This window comes from Hakea prostrata, chromosome 11, assembly GCF_041222555.1.
Source record: "Hakea prostrata isolate BN-2017 chromosome 11, UWA_Hpros_2, whole genome shotgun sequence".
Classification (NCBI taxonomy): Eukaryota; Viridiplantae; Streptophyta; class Magnoliopsida; order Proteales; family Proteaceae; genus Hakea; species Hakea prostrata.
Window position 1 is genome coordinate 27,001,723 of NC_142610.1, and position 9,800 is coordinate 27,011,522.

A 9,800-nucleotide genomic window follows, 5' to 3' on the forward strand; every position below is an offset into this window, starting at 1 on the left:
CCATATAATTCGTGTTTTCATCACTTATATTAGTACGTTCCAACTTAGCTAATCCCCAGTTTATGTCTTATCTGCCAAAACATATTAACAAAAAGTTTGCAAGGAAACCCATTGTGTATGTGTCTAGTTAAATCATCCATGATATGCACAAACAAATCAAGTTTGGAAGTGATTGTTGGTTTAGTTCATTTGGAATCTGGAAGTGATATGCATATATTTTTAGTTCTTAAAAATATATTTTCCTAAAACAGAATTTTCAAAGGGGGTGGGGGGGGGGGGGGGGGTGATACTATGTCAAGTTAATATATGTTAAACACCATTGTCCAATCTAAGCCATGATGTTCGAATATTTTTTTAATGTCAAATTTTTCAGATTTTTCAAAAATAATTTCTGAATGCAAAAATTGAAAATACATAGGAAGAATATTCTATTTTAGTTTAAACGAAGAAGATTAACATAACTGTACGAAATATAATTTCAGCTGACTATGATTTGTAAAATCACGTTAATTCATTGATGGGAATTAATCAATTAATAATAAGTAAATAAGTAAATAAAAATACTTCAAGGGGAATCTAGACAATATTTTGCTGCTTGTAGCCATATTTGAAGGTACACATTATATTCTTCTTCTTCTTGCAATAGTATATCAACTAGAACTGCATAATGGTTGGCCAAAGCAAAGGGGCATTGCATGTCTGCATGTGAACCTGCTTTGACTAATAACAGCAAATGTGAGTGTAATTAATGTAAGAAAATCATTGAGGGGGAGGTGGGAACACCAAACCCAAATGGCATCTTGCTGGTGATGACAGAAACTTCACAAGCTCCCCTAATGTCCCAAATTATAAAGAAGGCTATGGCAACACATATAAGGGACAGGGAATAACTTAAGCGGAAAAGAGGTAAGACAGAGATAAGTTTGGTGATGGATGCCTAGAGCTAAGTTAGGAAAGGGATTATGGCTGCCAGAAGGGAAATGGATTCAAATCTAAGGAGACCAAGTTGAAGAACAAAGAGACCTTTAAGATGGACCAGGAGATATTGATACAAATGTTCCAACGAATTGGTTCATCCAAACCATGGTTTGAGATCTCGATCTCGACAAGGATCTGGGTCCCTCAGAAAACTGAGATCTCACGAGATCTCAGCTGAGATTTGGTAAAAAAATCCCACCTCAACTCAAACTAACATGGGCCCATCTCTCGTGGGTATTAGAACTCGGTTTGGGCTGGAATCTGGTATTTCACCTATTTTAGGCCTTCTAAACTTAGTAGTGGCCTTAGATTTGTGAGAAACAAGTGTATAAATGAGTTCCAACTCAACCCTAACTTTGAAATTGATACACTGGAGTAGTGAACATAAAGACTTATACAACATGAAATACACTACCATTACTTGAGATAAATGGAAACAAAGGTTTAAAGTCAAATAATGCACCAAACATGTTTACTTATTCATAATTTCACATTACAACATCAGTACGCTTATAAGTTGCACTACAAGATTACAAGAGTAAAATCAATGAGGCAAGTTTGAGGGAAAAAAACTCACCTTGCTTTAAGATTTGATTCAAGATCAATAGATCTTTGTTGTACATGAGCTAAACACCTTGTTGATGCAGCCTAGGTAGAGATCCAACCAAGTTTCCAGTGAAAAATCCGATGGGATCACCAAAACTAGCCAAGGGGAAGTTGTGTTGACCTAGGTCGAGATCAAGATATCTCAACTCCTCTCGATTGAGTTGAGGCATTTTTAAAAGTGTTGCTCAGCTAAAATCTCGACTCGACCAAGATATCTGCTGAGATTTTGAACTATTTTCACCTTGTATCTAGCCTCAAGGTCGCAACAAAGCAAGATCTCGATTGAGATCTCACAAGACCTCGAACTATGATCTAAATAGGCTAGAGAAGAAGCAGAGCAACAGCCACAGCTACATCAAAGGATAAGGTTGAGATAAAAAGAGCTAGAGTCTCTATTCTGGAGGATTTAGAGTTTGGGGTGGCCCACCCCAACCATTGACCCAGATATCAAGGTCTTCAATCAAATACTACCCTCACTCCAAGACAGGACTGGGAACACAAGAAACTAATACAGATGTAGACAAGTATAAAGGAGAAAATGGAGATTACTTTCTCCAAGTGAACTTTCAAACACAACATCCTAGGCAATGCCTCTATATGCCCATAGAGCATACTACCAGAACGGTAAGATGAGGCAGGCAAGCTGACCAGCAATGCTGACAAACATATGAGATGCATAACTTTTGGTTGTCCCACCTCAAGCCAAAGTACTTGGAGCACACTCAAGAGCTAAACCTGATGTGGAGCACTAACAACTACTTACTGACAATCTTATTATCAGAAAGAGAGAGAAAGAGAGAGAAAAGGAACACTTGAAATTGAAACTAATTTCTGTTTTCTTAGCACAGGAGATTTAAGAGAATAATATTAAATCACTCAAAGAAACATAGATAACATCAAGTTGCTTCACATTCAAAACAGATGCCAGAATAACAACAGCAACAACTTGCAGAAGATGATAACAAAGAAAAAAAAATAGTACCTAGAATTTGGAGCAGTGGTAACTGAGATATGTCGATCTTCACCTTCTGAAGAATGAGTTACTGAGATAGCAGTATATGATGCTGGCTCTGAAGGGCTGCTGATTTGAGAAGTCCCCTGACGTGAGTGTGCTGAATCTTGTTCACCGCCTAGGTTGTTGCGATGACGATAACGCCAATAAAGAAGAGGCAACGTTGCAACGCATCCGGCTGCATAACCCACAATCCACTCAAATAATGGGGCTTGTGGTTTCTCATCTCTTGATATAGATAAAACAACAATGGATGCAACAATCTGGCTCATGGTGACTACCAGCTCAAAGGAAATCCACAAACCAGAATTCAACGGGCTCCTATGGTGACGGCCATACCCATCACCTCTTCTAATGGAAGAGGAGTTTCTAGAGTTCAACCCATTTGAGGAAGACTGAGAAGCAGGGGCATTTGTACCACTTGAAGATCTACCTTCATGGTGCGGCAAGTCAAGTGAAGGCAATGGATCACTGTGGGATGACCCAGATGAAGATGCATGACCATCCCCTTCCAATGTCTATGACATGTTCTCTGTCACCTTGGCTATCTAGACGCTCCATTAACAACGGGAATCGGTCAGTATGGCCTTCACGGTTTGTTTCCAGTGAGGAGATGGCCATCTAAGTCCACAAGCAAAATTGGAGTTAAACAAAGCATAGAATGTTACTTATACACTTCTGTCTTTCAGGAGCTCTGCCGCACTGCTCTTCTCAAACTTCAAACTTGGTATATAAGCTCACAAGTTCACAATCACAAACAGAACAACCTGCATTTAGCCCAAAAATCTGCAGAAAGCCAACACTTTTACTTGTTAAATACAAGCTCAACAGATAACATTCCCCCCCCCCCCCTTAAAGAACATAACTATTGTGCAAAGAGGTACAGTGTCACAGACCAAGAAGCTTGGAAACAAAAAAACCATTGAAAGAAATAGAAAATAGAGGCATTGCTTTCACAGGAAAACTTAAAAGACACATTGGATGCCACAACAGATGGTACCATCATAATCAGGCCATAATTCAAGGTAACTTGGAAAACAACGGTTTCAATGATGGTACCACAGCATCTCACTGCAAATCTTCTTAACTGATAACAATGGCTTTATATTTTTTTTAAAATATAGATATGGTAAACATGAATTCACTTAGCTCAAAGAATTTAAAAATAAATAAATAAATTTCTAGCTCCACTAATAAAACTAGTCTGAACCAAGAATCTGTGTCAAATTTAAAATCGGTACAAGGATATTTTGAGAAGATCAAATGATCCCATCCAGGTGAAAAAGAAAAGCAACATCCGATCTTAATGTTTTTATTATCCAACCACTTCGCCATTGCAGTAGCCACTTAGTCAGTCTCGCTTAGTCAGTCTCGGAGTTGCATATACCAACCAAGAGAAAACAAATTACTGCTCGAAAGTGGTCGAGAACAACAAAAGAAGGCCTATTGAATATAGATGATTCATTAAGCAAGAATAGAAAATAGAATCCCACATCATTAAACAATTAAGAGAACTGCACTATACATGTTAAGAAGATGAAACATGAGAAGCCATAATCCAATAAGGTGAAACATCAATTGATCGAGAATACATCAAATTCAACAAAATCTCGAACTCCACAACATGAATATAGAAGAGTAACAAGGCAAATTCTCCACGCACGGTCAACCTCCTACAGAACTGACCAAAAAATCAAACGAAATGAGAACCAAAACTAATACAAGCTCGCGAACGAAACTCATAATCCAGCTCTAGCTCTATCTTCTAGACAACAGATCAAACAGAAACCATCAAAAGCGGGAGTTTTGACTGACCCAACGAGCTTGAAGAGTTAACCGATCAAACACTGAAGACAACGAACCGATTCGAGCACCAAATACACGAAGATGCATGTTTTAACATAGCCCAATTGATGAAATTAACGCGAAAGAAAGAAAGAAAGAAAGAAAGAAAGAAAGAAAAACCCTAGAGGAAGATAACGGTTTTGAATCCATTTGTACAGGAAAAAATAAAAAACCAATTCCAAATTAAGAACAGAAAATTAAAAGAATAGATTACAATGAGTAGCTGTGACTAACCAGACGCGATTGAAGAGGTAGTTGAGAGGAGAGCAGAGACAGTCTCTCAGGTTAGCTAATATATCAGTAGAAAAGAACAATCATTGTCAACCACAGTTTTCGTTAACTAGACAAAATAATCAATTAAAGCTCTAAAATCACATTTTCCTGAACAAAACCACTTCAAAAGGGCAATAAACTTTACAAAAAGTACCTCAGCACAGAGTGAATTTCAAAGCAAATATTAGCTCAGATCTGCTGCATTCTTGTCCATCAAGAACAAGGATACTTTACTTTGAACTGAACATTAAAACAACCCACAAAAAATACATCAACAAACTCATTTGAGCTAGACAACGAGATGGGTACCTGAATAAACACAAGCAACATATAGAATAGATTCTCTAGGACCAGACATGGCTTAGAGTGGAGACGCATATCCTGGTCCTTTACTGCAACAACCATCGAAAACGGTCGCGTGTTGTACAACGACAGACGCCATTGCTAGATCTCTTCCGCTTGCTGCTTCTGCTTCCTGCTTCAAGCTATAAAATCTTCTTCTGCTTGTTGCTTCAACGTACTAGGGCTTCGTCTTCTCCCCTGCTTCAACGTACTAGGGCATATCCTGATCATTTCAATCTTGCTTTGGAATGAAAGAGCAGAGGACAGAGGGAGAGACTGTAGAAAACCAAACAAAGCTTGAAACAAACGCTCTACAACTTCTTCAACCTCCTCGCTGTTGTTTCTTCAGCTTCGACTTCATTCTCAACAGGAACCAGGTTTCTTCTTCTTCTTCTCCTCTGCTTCTTCTTCTTCTTCGTTCTCAACTAGCACCAACTGATTTCGATCAACAGTCCTCTTGCTTGCTGTTCTTCTTCTTCTCTCGTTCGATTTTCAGAGATCGATTTCATTTCTGACGCAAAAATGAGACTGGCGGTGAAAGACCCGTTTTAGTGTATTTCAAAAGATTTTGAAAATTGAAAATGAACCCGGTTGCTTTGGTTTTTAAAATCCGTATATACATATGTACGTATTCTGTTTAAAACGTATTAGTCATTTCATATGGAAAGGTTATGTGCATAACCCACTAAACCGCTTTTACTCAGACCGCTGGTTTACGCTAGGCCGGACCGAACCGACAAAACAGTGCAAAGTTAACTGGGTTTACAATTTTTTAATCCAGGGATGAAGCGCACTGTCCGATCTAATCGGACGGTGTGCTTGACCGTCAAGCGCATTTATTACGCTTGACTATACCCCCCCCTATTCTTTCCAACACCACCCCCCACCCCCACAGGCAGGCGTTGGATTCTTCTCCCCCCCCAACCCCCCCACCCAACCCCCCCTCTTTGTGGGCGGCCCCCTCCAACCCCCGAGATTGACACAGCACCCAAGGGCACGTGGAACAAGGTTTCTTGAAATCGTTCCAAATTCAGGTCAGACTCGTGGGGGCAAGATCGGAACTCAATTACGATTCTCAATGCAGGGTTAGTAGAGTGGTAATATTTATATGGGTAAATATCACTTACCTCCCCTCTTAGCTGGACAAATAGCACTTACACCCCATCTTAGTTGGATAATATTACTTACCTCCCCTCTGTTAACTTTCTCGGTTAAAATTAATTTTTACCTTTAAATATTTTTCTAAAATTCCAAACTACCCTTGACTAAAATTATATTTTATTTTAAATCCTAAATTACTGTAATCACCCTAACAGCTAAAATACTAATTTACCCTAAATTAAAATAGTTATTAAAAACCAAAATACCATAGTTGAAATCCAAATTATCTTTAATTATTAAAAACCCAACATACCCTTCTTCTTTTTTTTTTTCTTTTTTTTTTAAAAAATTATCAAACAATTAAAAAAAAAAACAAGTACTACTATCAAGTAAAATTAAAAATGCAATTAAAAAAAGGGTATGTTGATAAAATTAAACACATACTACTATTTTGGTTTTTTTTTTTTAATTGTTTGATAATATTTTTTTTTTAAAAAAAAGGGTATGTTGGGCTTTTAATAATTAAAGATAATTTAGATTTTAACTATGGTGTTTTGGTTTTTAAAAATTATTTTAATTGATGGTAATTTAGTATTTTAATTGTTAGGGTGATTATGCTAATTTAAGGTTTAAAATAAAAAACTATTTTTAGTCAAGGGTAGTTTGGGGTTTTAGAAAAATATTTAACGACAAAAGTTAAATTTAACCGAGAAAGTTAACATAGGGGAGGTGTTTGATATATTTGCTAGGTAAGAGGGGAGGTGTTTGATATATTTGTTAGTTAAGAGGGGAAGTAAGTGATATTATCCAATTAACAGAGGGTGTAAGTGCTATTTGTCCAGCTAAGAGGGGAGGTAAGTGATATTTACCTTATTTATATTTCTCAGTAGAGAGGTCATGCATTCGACCCTTATGGACGATAAAGCTCTCTCTAAAGATGTAATTAAGATGCGTGCAAGTTGGTCTTAGATAAAAAAATACCCAAGTACGACTATTTCTCGCGAAGGAAACTCCGCTTAAATTTGGTTTTTTCTTGTGTTGATTTGGGGTATGGAATGCCTAGGTATCATTGACCGGGGTGAAGGCGGTTTTCCTCGATTGGTCAAATAAAAATCAATTATTGCTTGTGGGGCTGGTTGAAACCCGCATGAAGACTTGTTATTTTGCCTCTTGTCTTCATCTCTTTGAGCCAAAATGGCAATGTGTTAATAACTATATATGTTGCTCACGAAGGGGCCCGAATCTGGTTTCTTTGGGATTCTTGCTGTCGATTTCTCACAAGTGGTAATAGTAATCACATCCCAACTTTGACCAAAAAAAAATCACATCCCAACTAACTCATGGCAGTGTGCGATTTCTGTCCACAGGAATAGAGATGACCGTTACAGTGGTACATGCGGTCAATTTCATGCTTGACCAAGCATAGAACTATATTTTGGCGAAATTCGCCTGTTTTGCCCCCTGGCGAACCGAAACTAGGGGCCGAAATGAACTTTCCACCAGTCGCCGGAAATCGTCGGAAAATCGACGATTTTCCGGCGAGTCAGCGAAAATCAACCAAAAAATCCCTGAAATCCAGCTTGTCACTGTCACCCCTTGCTGTTTTCAGCGAAACAGCAAGGTTTCAGGTTCATCTTCAACCTCCAATCATTAGCGAAACAACAAGGTTTTCAGGTTCATCTTCAACCTCCGATCATCAGTGAAACAGGCGAACCTTCGGCGAACACGAGTTAACCTTAACGATTCAGCTTCTGGCTTCATTTCTTAGATTCTTCCTGCGAGGCTGAGGCTGAAGCAGCATGCAGTTGCAAGGGAAGGGGAAGGGAATCCATCCTCCCTTGTCGGACCTCTTCAAACTGGAGCTGGAACTGGAAATAATCAGTGAGTTTGATTGGGGTAATTGCCGTCTTCATCTTCCTTCCACTCAGTTAAACCAACAACACACCCCTGATGCTCGCTCCCTTCCTTCCTCCCTTCCCGAATATTCGTCTGATTTGACAACACTACACTACACTGCGCTCAAAGCCTCACACCCCCTCCCTCTCCCTCTCTCTCAGCGTAATCCTCCAGCATGCACCACTCGCGGTCGCAGGATTCATCTTATCCAGGCAAACCTAAGGGCGATATTTCGATGAAATTTCGCCATATCGCCAGGTTCGCTGACCAGCGAACCGGTGATATGCAGCGAACTTTCGTTCCTTGTGACCAAGAACCTCTATAGGCATAGGTGTGACATCTTGGGGCCGGTGTCGTACGTCTGATATTAACCCTATCACTAATTACACTGAGAATATTGGTGGAAATTCCATTAACAAGCCGAACTAGGATTCATAATGGAAAGAGCCGAAGAATGAAAGTCTAGAAAATATTTTCGTTAGGAGAAGTACTAATGTTTTTTTACCACACATATTGTGTGGGCCCTTATAAGACCCATTGAGATTCCCACTTTGAATTATTTTATTATATTAAGAAATAGACCTATATATATTTTGTGCACACATATAAAAAAAAAGGTATATTATTGATAATTATATTCTTTTTAAGACAAAATATAAGTAAATTAAAACAACAATACAAATAATAATAATAATAATAATAAATAAAAATACATATGACTTCAACTTAAAAAGTTAGATGCAAACCAATGGTAGTCAGTTACCTTACTACCTATAAACATTTTATTCACAATATAAAATTAAATAACAAAAATTGCAGAAGAAATAAAAAAAAAGAATATAAAATCAAATAAAAAGAATACAAAAAAAAATGAAAAAAGGAGAAATGATAAATAAATTGTGGGTTTGACCCTTATCATGTCCATAGTTCTCATTTGTATATTAATTCCTTTAATTTTTGTAGTTTTTTTTCCCTTAACACACGCTTGTATAAATAGGAAGAAAGAAAGGGAAGAGAATAAATAGGAAGAAAGAAAGGGAAGAGAATAAATAAAAAGAAAATTTAAGTATTTAAATCACATCATGAATAGCCTACTATAATTACAAAAGTAAAACAATTTAGAAAAAAATTCTAAAACAATAGCTAACATATGCATACAAGTTCTAACAACATATAGAATGCAATAATGTCAATTATGAATAAACGTACTCACCTTGTATTCGATTCGTAAACTCTAAGCAAGAGATCAAAGAGCAAGCCAAAAATCACCAAAATAACTCTAAACAAACATGTAGAGAGTATGAGGAACAAATCCTAACGATCGGAGACGAAATGGAGGCAAAACGGAGAAAAGTTGTTGTCATAGACCCCTTTGGTTGATGCTTTTGGTCTATGTATCAACCAAAGGGATCGACCAAAGGCATGCTATATGGACAGAAAAACTCTAAATTGGTCGGAAACTCTTCGAATGACATCGGAATACTCCGAAATTAATAGGAAAATTATAAGCTAACATACTAAGACTATTTATGATGATCTAAGCATCAAACAAGATCATTGGAATAGAAATCTAATAATCACCTTATAGGCTTGATCCGCGAATTCGCACGGAAAGACTAGAATGAATGTGAATTCATTCTAAAGATAAGAAAACAGTAGATCATGCTTAGAAAACAACCTAGGAGTAGATATAACATAGATTAGAATCAAATAACTACACTAAAAGTAAATCATGGTCTACTTGATC

The 9,800-nt window shown here is 37.5% G+C and overlaps 1 pseudogene across 1 annotated transcript; it reads right to left on the reverse strand.

The window, feature by feature from the left end:
• Positions 1-2,227: 2,227 nt before the first annotated feature.
• Positions 2,228-5,157, reverse strand: LOC149001240 (uncharacterized; annotated as a pseudogene). The gene is made up of 2 exons (XR_016170878.1): positions 5,024-5,157; positions 2,228-3,382 (listed from the first exon to the last, which is right to left on the reverse strand). The product of XR_016170878.1 is annotated as an uncharacterized LOC149001240 (transcript).
• Between the last annotated feature and the right edge of the window lie 4,643 nt (positions 5,158-9,800).